The 15163-nt window shown below is 38.4% G+C and overlaps 1 protein-coding gene across 10 annotated transcripts in view; it reads left to right on the forward strand.

Moving 5' to 3' along the window:
- The first annotated feature begins 9980 nt into the window (after positions 1-9980).
- LOC129755639 (kazrin) overlaps positions 9981-15163 on the forward strand; it is a 322166-nt gene continuing 316983 nt past the window's right edge. For 7 of the 10 annotated variants that reach the window (XM_055752232.1, XM_055752237.1, XM_055752236.1 and 4 more), the window contains exons 1-2: positions 9981-10039; positions 10616-11154. The gene's annotated coding sequence lies outside the window, so the exon portion shown is untranslated. Of the gene's footprint in view, positions 10040-10256; positions 10279-10612; positions 11155-15163 lie in introns of those variants that run through there. The other 3 variants (XM_055752233.1, XM_055752234.1, XM_055752235.1) reach the window with 3 other exon arrangements.

Below are 15163 nucleotides of genomic sequence, written 5' to 3' on the forward strand. Positions count from 1 at the left end.
TTTGTGAAAAGATGAAGGACTACATATTGAAAGGCTATGTTAGAAAACTAACCAAAGAAGAACTTGCTGAAAAACGAGAACATGTGTGGTATTTACCCATTTTCCCAGTCTTCAACGCTAACAAACCTAACAAGGTTCGACTAGTATGGGACGCAGCTGCCAAAGTCCACGGAATCTCACTAAACTCCATGCTACTCAAGGGCCCCGACCAGAACTGCGCTTTGAACGACGTGCTTATTCGATTCCGAGCAAACCGAATCGCAGTTTGTGGTGACATTCGTGAAATGTTTCACCAAGTTCTCATTTCTGAAGAAGACCAACACTGCCAGCGATTTCTATGGAGGGACAATGTGAATGATCCTGAACTTAGTACCTACGTGATGCAAGTGATGACGTTTGGGGCAAGCTGCTCACCCAGTTCTGCCCAGTACGTGAAGAACTTTAACGCTGAACAGCACAAAGGCCAATATCCTCGAGCAGCAGCTGCCATAACGGACAGTCACTACGTCGACGACATGTTACTGAGTGTGGAGTCGGAGCAAGAAGCAATTAAATTAGCCCAGGAAGTTCGTTTCATCCACGCACAGGCAGGATTTGAAATGCGGAATTGGTTGTCAAATTCGCAAGCCGTTGTAACAGCGCTGAATGAACGTGGCGAAATCGAAAAAAGTCTCAACATTGGTGATCAAATGTCAACAGAAAAGGTCTTGGGAATGTGGTGGTGCACAGCGACGGACTGTTTCACGTATAAGTTGTCTCCAAAGCACGAAGAAGATCTGCTAACAGGCAAACGCGTGCCGACTAAACGAGAGGTGCTCCGCACTCTGATGGCAATATTTGACCCGTTAGGATTCCTTTCGAATTTGCTCATCGTTTTGAAAATAATCCTACAAGAAATCTGGAGATCGTCCATAGGATGGGACGACAAAATTTCAACGAAACTTTTTGATGACTGGCTACAATGGGTAAGGGTGCTACAAAGTGTTAAAGACATCAAAATCCCTCGTTGTTATCTTTCCAACCTTTCTGTGAACACAAGTACCTTGGTATCTTTGCACACATTCGTCGATGCCAGTGAGCTAGCCTACGCCGCCGTCACATACATAAGATTTCAACAAGGCAATACAGTGGAGTGTGCAATTGTGGGAGCTAAGGCTCGTGTAGCGCCGCTAAAATTCCTTTCGATTCCGAGAATGGAACTACAGGCAGCCGTTATCGGAGTTAGACTGGCAGATACTGTCTCAAAAGCACTTTGCTTTAAAATACATCGACGCATTTTTTGGAGCGACTCACGAGACGTTCTATGCTGGATAAGATCTGATAATCGACGTTACTCCCATTACGTGGGTCATAGGGTTAGTGAAATACTCGAAACCACACATATTGATGACTGGAAATGGGTGCCTTCGGAGGAGAACGTAGCTGATGAAGCGACAAAATGGCAGCGCTTACCAGATTTTAAAAACGATTGTCGCTGGTTGAGCGGACCAGAGTTCCTGCTTGAGGACGAAGTAGCTTGGCCCCGTGAAAGTTTTGGAAACCTTAGTACAGAGGAGGAACTTAGACCGAACAACTCATGTAACGTTCATTGCATTCTGCCTGCACCTTTTATAGAATCGGATAGGTTCAGGAGTTGGAATTTGCTTCGACGAACGGCAGCTTGGATTCTTCGATTTACACACAATGCTCAATACAAAAAGCATAAAGAACGATGGTGTGGACCTCTATCGGGAAAGGAGCTTCAACAAGGAGAAGCGTCGATGTTTAGACTAGCTCAGGGCGAATTTTTCAAAGATGAGATAAGCTCACTGTTGTCGACCAAATCCACTACCCCTACCCTAAACAAATCAAGTCCAATCTACAAGCTGTGGCCATTTCTCGATGATGAACAAGTCTTGCGAGCTACAACTCGAATAGAAGCATGTGAAGCAGCTAGTATGGATGCAAAAAATCCAATAATTCTTCCGAAAGATCATCCAATTTCCCGACTCATAGTGCAACACTATCACATAAAATTCTACCATCGGAATCATAAAACAGTCATCAACGAACTACGGCAGAGATTTCGTGTGACTCCTAGACTATCCAGTTTATATTGGAAGGTGCGAGCTAATTGCCAGCTATGCAAGAACTTAAAAGCAGCTCCTAGACCACCCCGAATGAGTAATCTTCCATCTACAAGGCTATCGACATTCACAAGACCATTCTCTTTCGTAGGCATTGACTACTTTGGTCCGATGTTTGTTTCTGTCAAACGTAGTACTGAAAAGCGTTGGGGTGTGTTAATAACGTGTTTAACTGTTCGAGCGATACACATTGAAATCGCGCACTCTCTATCGGCAGAGTCATGTATTATGGCTATTCGAAACTTTATGGGGAGAAGGGGGACTCCTTGAAAAATCTTTAGCGACCGTGGCACTAATTTTATTGGGGCAAGTAAAGAGCTTAAGTTGGCACTGGGGGAAATGGACCAAAATACTATCTTCCAGGAAATTTCAAGTCCAGATACCACCTGGTCTTTCATTCCACCGGCGTCTCCCCATATGGGGATCAACAGCTCCGTCACAAAACACTTTATCACTGGGGTTATAGTTATAGTCGATTGTAGAAGAGGATAGCTTTGAATTGAACCAAGAAAACCTACAAGCAACAAACATACGATTAAAAAGAAGAAGCCTAACGGAAGTGGTAGGGAATCACCTAGTAAGAACGGTTGCCCTCGTTTGATAGAAGAAAAGTTACGTTAAATAGTGCAAGAAGCACAAGTAAGTTTATTTCCCTATTTTTCTTATGTTTGCTCATCCTAATCGCAAACACTCAAAAATAAATTAAATTATATAGGACACTAGAGCTAATCGAAACGCCGATCATCCCGATAGTAATCCTCGCCAGTAACCACCTTAGAACAAACGGAAGTCCGGTTCACTGATTCCGTGGAGAAGGTAAATCCTAAAACGTTAAAGCGAAAACTATCAATTTATAAACAAAAACAAATGTTAATCACAGGTTCGTAAACAGCATTAGTTGCACCAGAGTGCTCTCGACAACGGTAGATTTGTAGTAGACTGAAACAGAATTAAAAGAAACAAAAACTAGTAAACGTAAGTTGAATTACCCCTTGAATTGGAACTGCTGATTAACTTGATCACTATTTAATCTTGTAGGATATTTTAATATACCACAACTATTAAAAAATCGGAAAATCACCTGTTTCTCTACAAATCGACACATAGCAAAATGATTTTCCATGTTAAGTTTTGTCCATTTCTCGGATTTAATTTAAAAAAATTAAATGTAGGGGAGAGTGGGGATACTTGATCCCCTTTTCTTATTTTCACCATATCTTTTTGGAAAAGTTTAGCAACTCGCCGTCTTTGACATTTTCTGACAGCTTGTAACTTCAAATTTCTATGCTCCAAAAATTAGAACGATACTTGAACCCGTTGATGAACTAGAAGCATTTTCGTGGGAGTAAAAAAATTGCGATTTTTCTGAAGCTAGGGGAGACTTGATCCCCTATTGAAGAAGACTTGATCTTTTATTCAGGAAGCCCTAATCCTTGTATAAAAATCAAACAAAACGCCAAGATAGAATGTTAATTGACTATTTTGGTCATGTTTGTTCTCATTTCACAATTGATAGCAGACATAAGAAGAAAATTCTATAACTTTGTCTCAACGCTAGAAACATTGCATACTTAAAGGCGCTATTTTTTATAATTAAGAGAAAATTAATTATTTTTGCTCTTTTCTTCAGACAATTGTTTGATAAATATTAGTTTTTGGATAAATATTAGTAATTTCGTAATCAGCAATCATAACGATCAATTCAGAAGAAGAATATGCCGTTTGGAAGGGGGGATCAATTGTACCCAACACTAGGGGATCAATTGTACCCATAATCAACATTTTAGAAAACTTTGTCTGGAAAAAGTTGAGAGTTTTCCATTCCTTTGAAAATATGGCATTATGAAGTTAATTTTACGCTCGAACGATAGATACATTGAAACAAATATTTTTCTCATAATTTTCCTATGTAAGGAACATTTTAAAGTGATGAAAAAAGATCTTCAGGTTACATTTTGTGAAATTTTTCAAACAAAGTTCAATTACTCAAACAATCATTTTGTTAAAAAATTTTCAACTACAAGCATTGTTGTTTTGCTCATTTTGGCACATTTTTCTAGAACATTTGATCTTTGTAAGACATTCCAGTTTTGAGATATAGCTAAGGAATCAAGTATCCCCAGGGATCAAGTATCCTCATTCTCCCCTACAGTTGCGTTCAAAAAAGAATGAAATCGCATAAAGCTGCGCACCCACTTCCAACTTTGACAAGCTGCCATTTCTCTCTCGGTTTATATTTTTTCATGAAAACTTCACACAATCTAGTTCAACTATCCAACTAATACTCCACAAAATTTGAAGTCTTTTCAATGACGGGAAACAAAGATACAGCTTTTCCCGTAAAAAAGGGAAATTTGGAGTTGCTTCACTAAATTTGCTGTATCTTTGACAAATTTCATCGAATAATCTTGAAATTTGGCCCAAAGATGTAAAAATATTTGATCTAATATCAAGCCAAGGTTCGTCAAAATCGATGAACGTGATCAAAAATGGTGCCGGGTTGAAGATAAGGTTCATTATCGCCTAGCAGACGATTTCATTCTTTTTTGGACGGATGTTTGTATGGAATACATCGTAATCCATGTATTCTTGGTTTTTTCTTCCACAAAACCAACATTTATTACAAAGAATGTTGTAAATTGGTAGGAACTTCATCCTTGCTTTGTTTAGATATAGAAATTGTTCCAACAGAGCTGGTATTGAATCAAAAGAGCGAATAGAATACTCGCTTTAGTTGTGGATCAAATTTGTTTATCGGTATAATTAGCAGGTCATTTCTTTAACTCTGTTTTTCTTATTTTGAACCCTGTTGAAACATTTTCTCTTTCGAAACAAAGTATGAATGAAGTTGTGAGCAATTTACAACATTCTTTGTGATAACTTTTGGTTTCATGTAAGAAAAAACCAAGAATACATGGATTACGATGTATTCCATACAAACATCCGTCCAAAAAAGAATGAAATCGTCTGCTGGGCGAAAATGAACCTCATTTTCAATCCGGCACCATTTTTGATCACGTTCATCGATTTTGACGAAACTTGGCCTGATATTAGATCAAACATTTTTACATCTTTGGGCCAAATTTCAAGATTATTCAATGAAAATTGTCAAAGATACAGCAAATTTAGTGAAGCAACTCCAAATTTCCCTTTTTTACGGGAAAAGCTGTATCTTTGTTTCCCGTCATTGAAAAGACTTCAAATTTTGTGGAGTGTTAGTCGGATAGTTGAACTAGATTGTGTGAAGTTTTCATGAAAAAATATAAACCGAGAGAGAAATGGCAGCTTGTCAAAGTTGGAAGTGGGTGCGCAGCTTCATGCGATTTCATTCTTTTTTGAACGCAACTGTAAGCTTTCTCTTCCCTTCCTATATTCCTAATTCTATCATCCTACTGCAAGAAAGTAATTGCTTCACAAAGAAAAAGTATTTCTCGTAAATTCTTTTTGATGCCAAATTTAGTTTCATTTGCTCAATTAATTCTCGAATTATGCAAAAAAATTGTATGGAAGCCCCTCTTATATCTTTCCGCTGAAAAAAAGTTGGGGCTTAAATTTATAATAGAAACATTTCTCGTGTCCAAAAACCCTCACATGTCAAATATGGTTCAATTTGCTCCATCAACTCTCCAGTTATACTGAAAACTATAATAGAGACCTCTCCCCCCCCCCCCCCCCCCCCCCCCACTTTTCATCCACATATTTGAAGGAGTGAGGGATTCCAAATATTCAAAGGAGCATTTCTCGTACCCAAATTTCGTTCCATGCCAAATTTGGTTCCATTTGCTGTTGTAGTTCTTGAGTTATGCAGTAAAAATTGTATGAAACTCCCCTCCCTCTTTCCTTTCTCCCCGCTGGAAGAAGGAAGGGGTCTCAAACAATCATTAGAACATGTCACGTTCCCAAATACCCGCCCATGCCAAATTTGGTTCCATTTGCTTAATTAGTTTTTGAGTTATGTAAAAAATTATAAAAGAGGCCCCTCCCTCCTTTATATCTCCCTACTGGAAAGAGGGAGGAGTCTCAAATAATCATAGATATTTTTTTCGTATCCAAATACCCTCCCATGCCAAATTTGGTTCCATTAGCTTTGATAGTTTTTGAGTTATGGAAAAAATATGAAAGAGGACCCTCCCCCTTTATACTGGAAAGAGGGAGGGGGGTCTCAAATAATCATTGAAATATTTTTCGTATCCAAATACCTTCCGGTGCCAAATTTGGTTCCAATATCTTGATTAGTTTTCGAGTTATATGAAAAATTGTAAGATAGCCCCCCTCCCCCCTTCCTATCACCCCACTGAGAGGAGGGAGGGGTACCTTGTATTCATAGAAATATTCCTTGTTCCCAAATACCACCCCATGCCAAATTTGATACCATTTGCTTGATGGGTTCTCGAGTTATGCAAAAAATTGGCTTTTGTTTGGGAGGCCCCTCCCCCCCTTCCTGGTAGGGGGAGGGGTCTCAGACCATAATAGGATCCTTCCCCGGCCTCCAATACCCCCACCTGCCAAGTTTCACGCAAATCGGTTCAGTAGTTTCTGAGTCTATAGGGATCAGACAGACAGACAGACAGACAGACAGACAGACAGAAATTCATTTTTATATATATAGATAAACCGATTCGCATGCCTACAGAATATTCTAAAAATAATTACATTCGAATTGTTCGGGTGATTTTGGAGGAGTAGTACTACAAACACCGTTACAAGAGAATTTTATATAATAGATAAGAGCTTTTATTAATGAAAATTTGAAGCGTCTATCGTTTCAATATTTTACCAAATTTGTTAAAAATTATTTGTCAATTCGATGAATCATATCATTACGTCAAAAAGCCTACTTTTATCAATTTTTAACATAAATCCTTCAAAGTTTGTTTAATTTTGTCAAAATTTGTAAATTTTGTTAATTTTGTTGTGGGAGCCCCCCCTCCTTTTTGAATTTTTGAAGAGTTTGGAAGTATTTTCAAAACCATTCCCAGTCTTGAAAACGGCTTCACACTACATTTTACTTTGATCGGTTCAGAAATTTCCAAAAATTGTTCGAAATTTGTCATATTTCTATTAATTTTGTATGGGAGCCCCCTCTTTACAGATTTGGAGAGGTTTAAAAGTAGTATATAAAACATTCTCAGTCTTGAAAACGGCTGCACACCAAATATCCCGTTGATTGGTTCAGTAGTTTCTGAAAATTGTTCAAATTGTGTCAAATTTTATTAATTTAGTAGGCTTGGCTTGGCATAATGTGCAGATGCCAAATTCGGCCAGAAGAGAGAGGGATACTGATGCATTTTATAGAGGAGCTGCAACCTTTTTTTCAAGCATTTATCTTTGTTAACATGACCATTTATTGTACCTTTTGTGATAAAAATACTTGAACGCAGACCACAGGTACAAATAGCTTGCCATACTTGAACCTTCAGCCCAATTTGTTCCATCGCAATCGTGCAGTTGGCATCATCCATCTCCTCGATTTCGTTTAGAATTGTGACCCGGGAAGCGTTGCTGAATCCTGTTTGACATAAGGTTTCGTCGTCCATAAGCAGTTTCCATGCCGTTGGTTTTCTTCGAGATTGTTGTTCTACTGATTTGTCAGGTATCTTCCGCTTATTGTATGTATGTCGTCAAGGACTTCATGGCCTTGACTCTCTGAATCATATCAATGACTGGTTTTGAACTTTTTACCCAGATCACGCATTGATACCGGTTGGTTACGTTTGATATGAGTGACTATTTAGCATCCAACTGGGGCTGACTGGAACCAGCTTTTCTTCCAGATCTACGCAGATCCTTCAAGGACGATTTGTTGCCATATTTGTCGATGATATTTTTCACGTTTGTGTGGTGTGCTTCGAACCGTTTTGCAATTTGTTGTAGGTAACACCATTTTCAGTGCACCAAATGTGCAGAATTTTCTTTCTAGTTTCAAGATCAATACGAACCATAGCAAAGATGTAAAAACTATTCTGAACCAATTGATTGCACAACACTTTTTAACCATGTAAACAAACTTTTGCTTGCATGCACACAGAAAAATGTTCACCCATTTTTGGAGTAAAATAGTTTCGAAAGTTGCTAATGACTTTTCGATACAGTTCTTATTTGTCGATTTTGGTCGCGTTTAGTCCCTCCAGTAAAAGTTGTATTCCGAACATACGATTTTACACGTACGCTACTGTTCTGTTTAAATGTTTTTATAGATATCTCAGTTCATTCACATACCGGAATTGTAACCTCCTACTCGGTTACAACTGGCATTTTGGGTATTTCGGTGGCAGTTTTGCCCTGAATACAAAATGACAGTAAATGTAAATTTACACGCAGTAAAAATGTTGGTTTATATTAAATTAGATTAAAATTTAAAAAAATTGGGCATTTGAGATTAATTTGGAAAATAGGAGGTTAGCAGATTTTCTCAGTGCATCAGAGTAGTTTGACTTCACTGCTGTAAAATTGATTTAGCCGAGACACAAACCGCGCCAGACGTAATCCGCGCCACATGCAGAAACACCAGATTACGTGGCCCAATCACAAGCGTCGACATCACCGATTGGTTCTACCGGAGGAGGTGATAAAAGACCGACGCACCAATGGGCCGGTCTCTTATCCCCTTGGGAACGCGTCCGAGTGTCGTTCGGTAGTTGTGCGCGCCTTTTTTATCCGCCAACACATTTCCCGCCAACCAAGTGTCGGTTCTATTTTGGACCTTGGCTTTGGCGACGAGTGCAATTAGTGCAAGGCACCGTAGCCAAAACAAGTGCCCGCGTCCCAAGAAGACCGAACAGCCGTCCGTCAACATACGGCTTTCAGGACACGTCGTCCGTCAACATACGGCAGGACATTCCCGGCCGTCCAGCAACATACGGCCCGGGAAAATATCTGAGAATTGCGGTTCTCTATACCTAACCCCCACAGAGCCGTCGGTAGGAATCCGAGGCTAAATAAAATCTACCTTGAAGCCTGAGGCAGGCAAGGCCCAGCACGACGCACCAAGGCGTCCGCCAGCCCGATCGAAACCCGGCCAACCCGGTTGATCTGGCCGACCGAGTCCACGTGGTACCACGGCAGCGAGTTCCAGCATCGAGGTGTCCGGCAGCATCAACGGGTAACCCCAGCGGTAGCAGAATAGCAGTGAGTCGTTTAGTTTTCTTTTCCACTGTAAATAAATATAGAGTTTTCCTTCTTACTGAATTTCACGTTAGCTTAATTATTTTAATATACAGTTTGCCCCTTTATTTTGTGTGTCAGTTTTTTTTACTTGCGTGCACCGAAATATTCAACATACGGGTTGTAACAGGGGTGGGCGGAAGCGAATATCGAACAGGTGAGTAAGTGTTTCCTAGCTACGACGAGCCGACCCTGAAATTGGCTGGAGTCCTGAGCTAGTCGAAGGCCTAGTTTCAGAATGAAAAACTAATTTACCTGTGATTTTAAATCCAAAATTGTCGTTTGACACTCATAGGATCATTATTATCTGACACAATATCCAATTGCTTCCACGGATATCCTTTCCGGAGATTCCTTCCATCCCTTATCTACAGAGTACTGCGCAAACTCCCGCAACAGATACGATGACACAACATCATCCTTTATCAGCAGCTGCACCCCGGTGTGTATGTGCCCCATCAATGAACCTTCGGATAAGCAAAACAACGGGAGAACGGAGAGCCGAGAGAAAGAACCGTCTACCCAACCCAAAAAAAGCGTGAAGTACCAAAACAACCAAGCAAGCAAGCAAGTGCAATCAATTGACTGAGTCCCTGACTCCCACACACGACAACGACGACGAAATTTGCACCATCGCCAACGCCATCAGTTGAGCGAGAGTCGTTTCGTTTTCGTTGGCTCAGTTCCGTTCTTATCGCGTCACGAGTCGGTCGTCGAGTTTGAAATCGGTCTGCCTTGGTCGAAATTGGGTGAGTGAGGGATTTTGGATTCCGGAGCAGGATCTCGGTGGGGTGAGACTTGGGTAGTTGCTCCCACCGAATTGCCCCTGGATGTAGGCAGTTTGGTCAGTTTTCTAGGAGTGCTTGCCTGTTTTTTGGGGTGGGTAGGAGTTTTTCGCGGTCGGTCGTTTGTTTAGTGCGGAAGACGTCGTCCGGGTGTTTTTTGGGAAAAGGCAAAGAACCGGCCAAGCAAGGCAGGGGTGACCAGGGTGCGTTGTCCTTTGTTTGAGTGAAAATCAACCACCTGAATATGTTGTGCGTTTGTGCGTGCGAAGCTGCTGGAGGATATTTTATAGTGGTTGCATAAATTAAGGGGCGAGGGGGATTTCTTTCTACAATGGGCATTAGTGTGTGCGATTCCGTTTACGAGGGGGTTTTTCGTATGGGATACGTGCAGTGAGTGAGTGGGTGGTGAAAATTTTGCACCCCAATAGCCGTTTCGGGAAGGGTAGTTTTTCCGGGCTAGGCATGGTGGTGAAAGTTGTTCGGTGCTAGTTTACGATCGCTATTTTTTCCCTATCTGCTCTTTTCTCTCTCTCGAAGCAGCTGAGTTTGCCAGGAGCAGCGGATAGTCTGTGTGTTAGTCGGAAGTGAAAAGGAAACGGAAAGTGTTGGTTCATTGGAATTTTCTCTCCTTCTCTGGCGCGCGCTCATAGTTGCTGCAGTGCTGGAAAACGCGGAGTTTTGAGGCGCATATTTTGTGTTCCCCCATACTCCAATCCCAAATCCGTCGAAAGTGTGGCTGGCACCCCAACAAAGTATAAGGGATGAGAATTTTGCACCCACAGATGACGGAGGCTTTCATGTATTCAAATGTATTGGTATCGGAATGAAGATGTGTTAGTGTGTACGGATACGACGTGCTCCACGGGATGAAACAGCTTGTTTTTGCTCCAGGTTGCAAATTTGAGCCAACAACGATATGATTGCTACAGCTACAGCAGGAAAGTGCATTGCATGAATTCTACATTAATATTGACCGGGGCTTCACAAATTTCTCGAGTGGAATACCTACCTGCCTGCATCCTGCATTTGCTGATGCCGAATTATTAACTCCGCTGGTGAATTGTGGACCAGTTTCTGAGGTAAATATGTTTATTTAAATCCCTTTCTAACTAGGCAACACTCCCGAGGTTTAGGGTAGGTTGTGCGGAAATACCTTTAACCATTGGCGATTCTGATCAGTTTAATTGCCTCAACATAAAAAGGAATAATCTATTTTGTTTGTCATCACAATTTTGTGAACTCGTTTGAATGGGTACAACAATTAAAGTTTTTTCAAAAGTTTTAACAAAAAAAAAAATGATAGATATACATTTCACACGACGACCATTTGATAAAGCTGCGCGGCAGTGTTTCCTCCTCAAATAAAACAAACATGGCAAAATTTCGATTCCTTCAATTCGCTGCCTGCGTCTGTCGCCATAAAACAAATCAAGCGTGGTGTGCGACTCTCTTTACCAAAGACAGAAACGAATTGGAGACATTCGGCGTTATGATGCATAGCGCCTTGACACTCAGTTTTAAGTTTGTAATGGAACGAGGGAGGAAAGCCGGAACAATCAAAGGTGGAGCTGATAACCAGCCAGATAATTTATCGTAGTTGTTTTTAACTTTCCGTTTTGTTATGTGCCGCGTAGTTGGAACATCACTTTTGGGTACTTCGTCATCGAGTTTGATGTACCGTCAAATGAAGTATCATGAATCAGCAGGTTTAGATGCAACATTTATATACCAAAACAATTATTCAATTTTTATTTTAATATAATGTAATAAAGTTATCATTCAGCTTAGCTTAGCTTGATTGACTTATCACATCCACCTTTAAACATTGAACCCGAAGTGCTTCATTATATTTTACAGTAATAAATTAATTTTGATTCCGTTGAATTTCCTCAATATACTTCATAAACACTCTTCATTGGTAGTTGAATCAAATGCATTTCGAATCCCATGATCGCAGGCGTGGCTCAGTAGAACGAATTCCACATCGCCAATGGTTGCTACTCCGTGATTGACCAAGGCCACCAATTTTGTTCAAGGGTCAAATGAATGGAGTCTGGGACTGACAGCACATTCACAATGCCCAAAACTGATGCTCTCTCTTTAATCGTCAATAACGGCGCCGGCCACGTCCTAGTAGTCAATAGATAGTTTGGAAAAGAGAGAAAGGAATGAAAGAAATAATTAATGCTTTAGGACCGAAGTCACCCTTGCGTCCTAGCAAATAATTTTGTTCTGGGGAGTGGGAAAAAGGATGTGATCTGGAGCCACTTTTGACTAGTGTGATCTGATTCTGAGCATCCTATTCTTCTATTTTCCTAAAGACAAAACATCTACCCAATTGTTACAATCCAAATAAATTTAGTGTATTCGAAAAAAAAATCCTAACTGTAAACTATCAGTTGCAAGCTCCTATACCAGAATTTTTACCTTGTTAGTAAATGTGCTTTACCTTTTAATTAATTTATTACAACTACAAAACCCATTTGTCAAGCATGCATCTTTTAATTTGAATATGCCTTTGATAATAAGTCAAAAATTATTAAAAAAGAAATTCCTGGATGTAAATAGTGCAAAAATATCTTCATTGGTTTTGAGCGCCCTAAAGCTAGATTCAAAAATAATTTTGTCTTCAAGTTTTATTCGAAAAACATCCGATATTTTATTTTCTCATATTTCTAGTTATATGGACACTTTTAAGTCATTGTGATCGGATACTGTGATGCGAAAAAACAAAATCAGAATATATAATATCATGATGCCAGGATAATAAACATTGACATCTTCCTAGTTTTGAACGCACAAAACCCGTACATATTGGAATAAAACTGCATGCAAAGATTATGCATATTTTTGGGCGTTTTTCACCTCTATCGGTCGCGATTTTTTTAGCAGACTTACTTAAATAACCAACCCATTTTTAAAAAGTACGAAAGAAAAAACCTCTTTACAATGAAATAGAAAACCTTGCGCTTTTTTTTGTTTAAATGTCTGCCAATAATGATAAAAAATAATAAATAAATAAATAAATAAAAAGATACTTAGCTTACTCTGTCCGAGTTTCGTACTAAACGGGACTTAATTGTAGATTCTTAGCATTTTTAGTTCCAATACCAATTCAAACTGTTAACTGGCATCGCACTGATCCTGTAGCCATTATTGCATTCCTACCCCCGTTACACAAAAATTTAAGAACTTTGGACATTGTTTTCACAAGCTTTTACCACAAGAGCTTTTAAACACAGAAAACCTTGCCGTTATTCTTCTATCTTTCTATCTCATGGCGCTGATTATTATTTCAAAATAACACGCAATGGAAAAGAATTTATAGAAAAATTTCACTACACACGAAAACACCGAACATGCGTTTGATTATTGAAAATTCAAAATACATAAATTTTCGTATAAAATTATTGACAAAATTCTTAATGCCGAATAAAACGCGTGTTGACGTTTCAGCACACGCCTACTCCTCTCATAATGTAATAAAGTTATCATTTAATGATAACAAAGTGATGGTGACATAGTTTCTCACATCGCGAGATAGTTTTTTGAAGTTTTTGATTCCAATAGATAATTTTAAAAAAATCGAGCAGTAGATGTATGGGAGAGTGGGGTAACTTGGGCCACTCTGAATATCTCAGATGTGTGTTGAGATAAAAATCTCAATCCAACTGTCATCGTCGTCGCTTTTCGTAAGCTCATTTTTCTATATGTTGTTGACTTAAATAGACCTCATGTGCTTATTTTATTTATCATGCTTAAAAATTTAAAAAAAAATACTTACATAATTAAACAAGCACCCGCTTTTTGAAGAGTTATGAAAAATATTTTTTCCATCCTATATAAGAAATTTTGCCAAAACGTTCGCGAGCTCTCTTTTTTATTTCCTCATCTGAAATTGCTTTAAAATAACGAAATGAATTAGGAAATCACAGTTTTGGGTCAACTCATAAACTTTGCATGTTATTTGGTCAATTTGGATTTGGTGGCCCACGATTCCCCACCATTTTTCAAAATCCAAAAAATATTGCTTTTTTTCAAACAGTCGGAATTTTGGGAAAATAACTTATTAAAATTTAAAAAAAATACCTTATGATACCTTGAAAATGTAGAGAACCATACCATTTTTTATTTTCATGTTATCTTTTATAATAAAGAAGTTATGGAACAACGAAAAAAAGTGGCCCACTCTCCCATACTACATATTTGATTATTCATTTCTAAATTCTTTATCAGTTCAGTTTTAATAACCGCACGTACTTAAAATCATTTTTAATTGATATTTTCCGGTGTGCGCAAGACGAAATAAAAATGCTGTTTTTAAGGTTTTTGTCTTACTAATCTAGTCTTACTAATCTAGTTTGTCTTACTAATCTTATGATACTAATCTATTATTTTTATCTTTTAATTTTATTAAATAAATATAGTTTTTCTGAGGATGGCAAAAAATAAGTAGGCCAAAAACGTTTAAAACAGCAGTTTTATTTCGTTTGCGCTCAAAGAAAAATATCAATCAAAAAAATTTAAACATTAAAAAATTTTCGTATCAATTTGTAAAATGAAGCCATTAGTAAAAAATAGGGAACTTACTTCCATCTGTGATGAAATCTTTGAATTTAGTCAAGATTCTGGTGGATTTGATTGGTTTGGTTTGAGTTAGAAATTGTTTTATGCTCAAATCAAATAAGCTGGATCTGCGAGACTTTTGTTCATAATTCAAAAATTGTAACTATCAATAGAAATGATTCAAATTTTCAATAGTGAAAGTAAGAGATTCAAATTTAGCGGTAAAAATGTGATTCTTACAAATTTTATCCAAGATTTTAGTTCGCAATTTGGCTCTTGAAAAAACTGCAATATATGCTAATAATGTTAAAAAATACCTACCTACAAAATATTAAATTTAGAGCCGTTTTTTAACGTGAGGATTAGATGTTTCTTTAGCAGCAACAATTTTTCATTAAAAATCAATTCTACACCAGTTTATTTCATTAAACAAAACTTTCAAAATAATCTCAATTTTCTTTTAATATTTGTGATTTTCAGATGAGTTTGTAAACACAACTGACATTGATTATATATTGTAAA

Source organism: Uranotaenia lowii, chromosome 3 (genome assembly GCF_029784155.1).
Source record: "Uranotaenia lowii strain MFRU-FL chromosome 3, ASM2978415v1, whole genome shotgun sequence".
NCBI classification, from domain to species: domain Eukaryota; kingdom Metazoa; phylum Arthropoda; class Insecta; order Diptera; family Culicidae; genus Uranotaenia; species Uranotaenia lowii.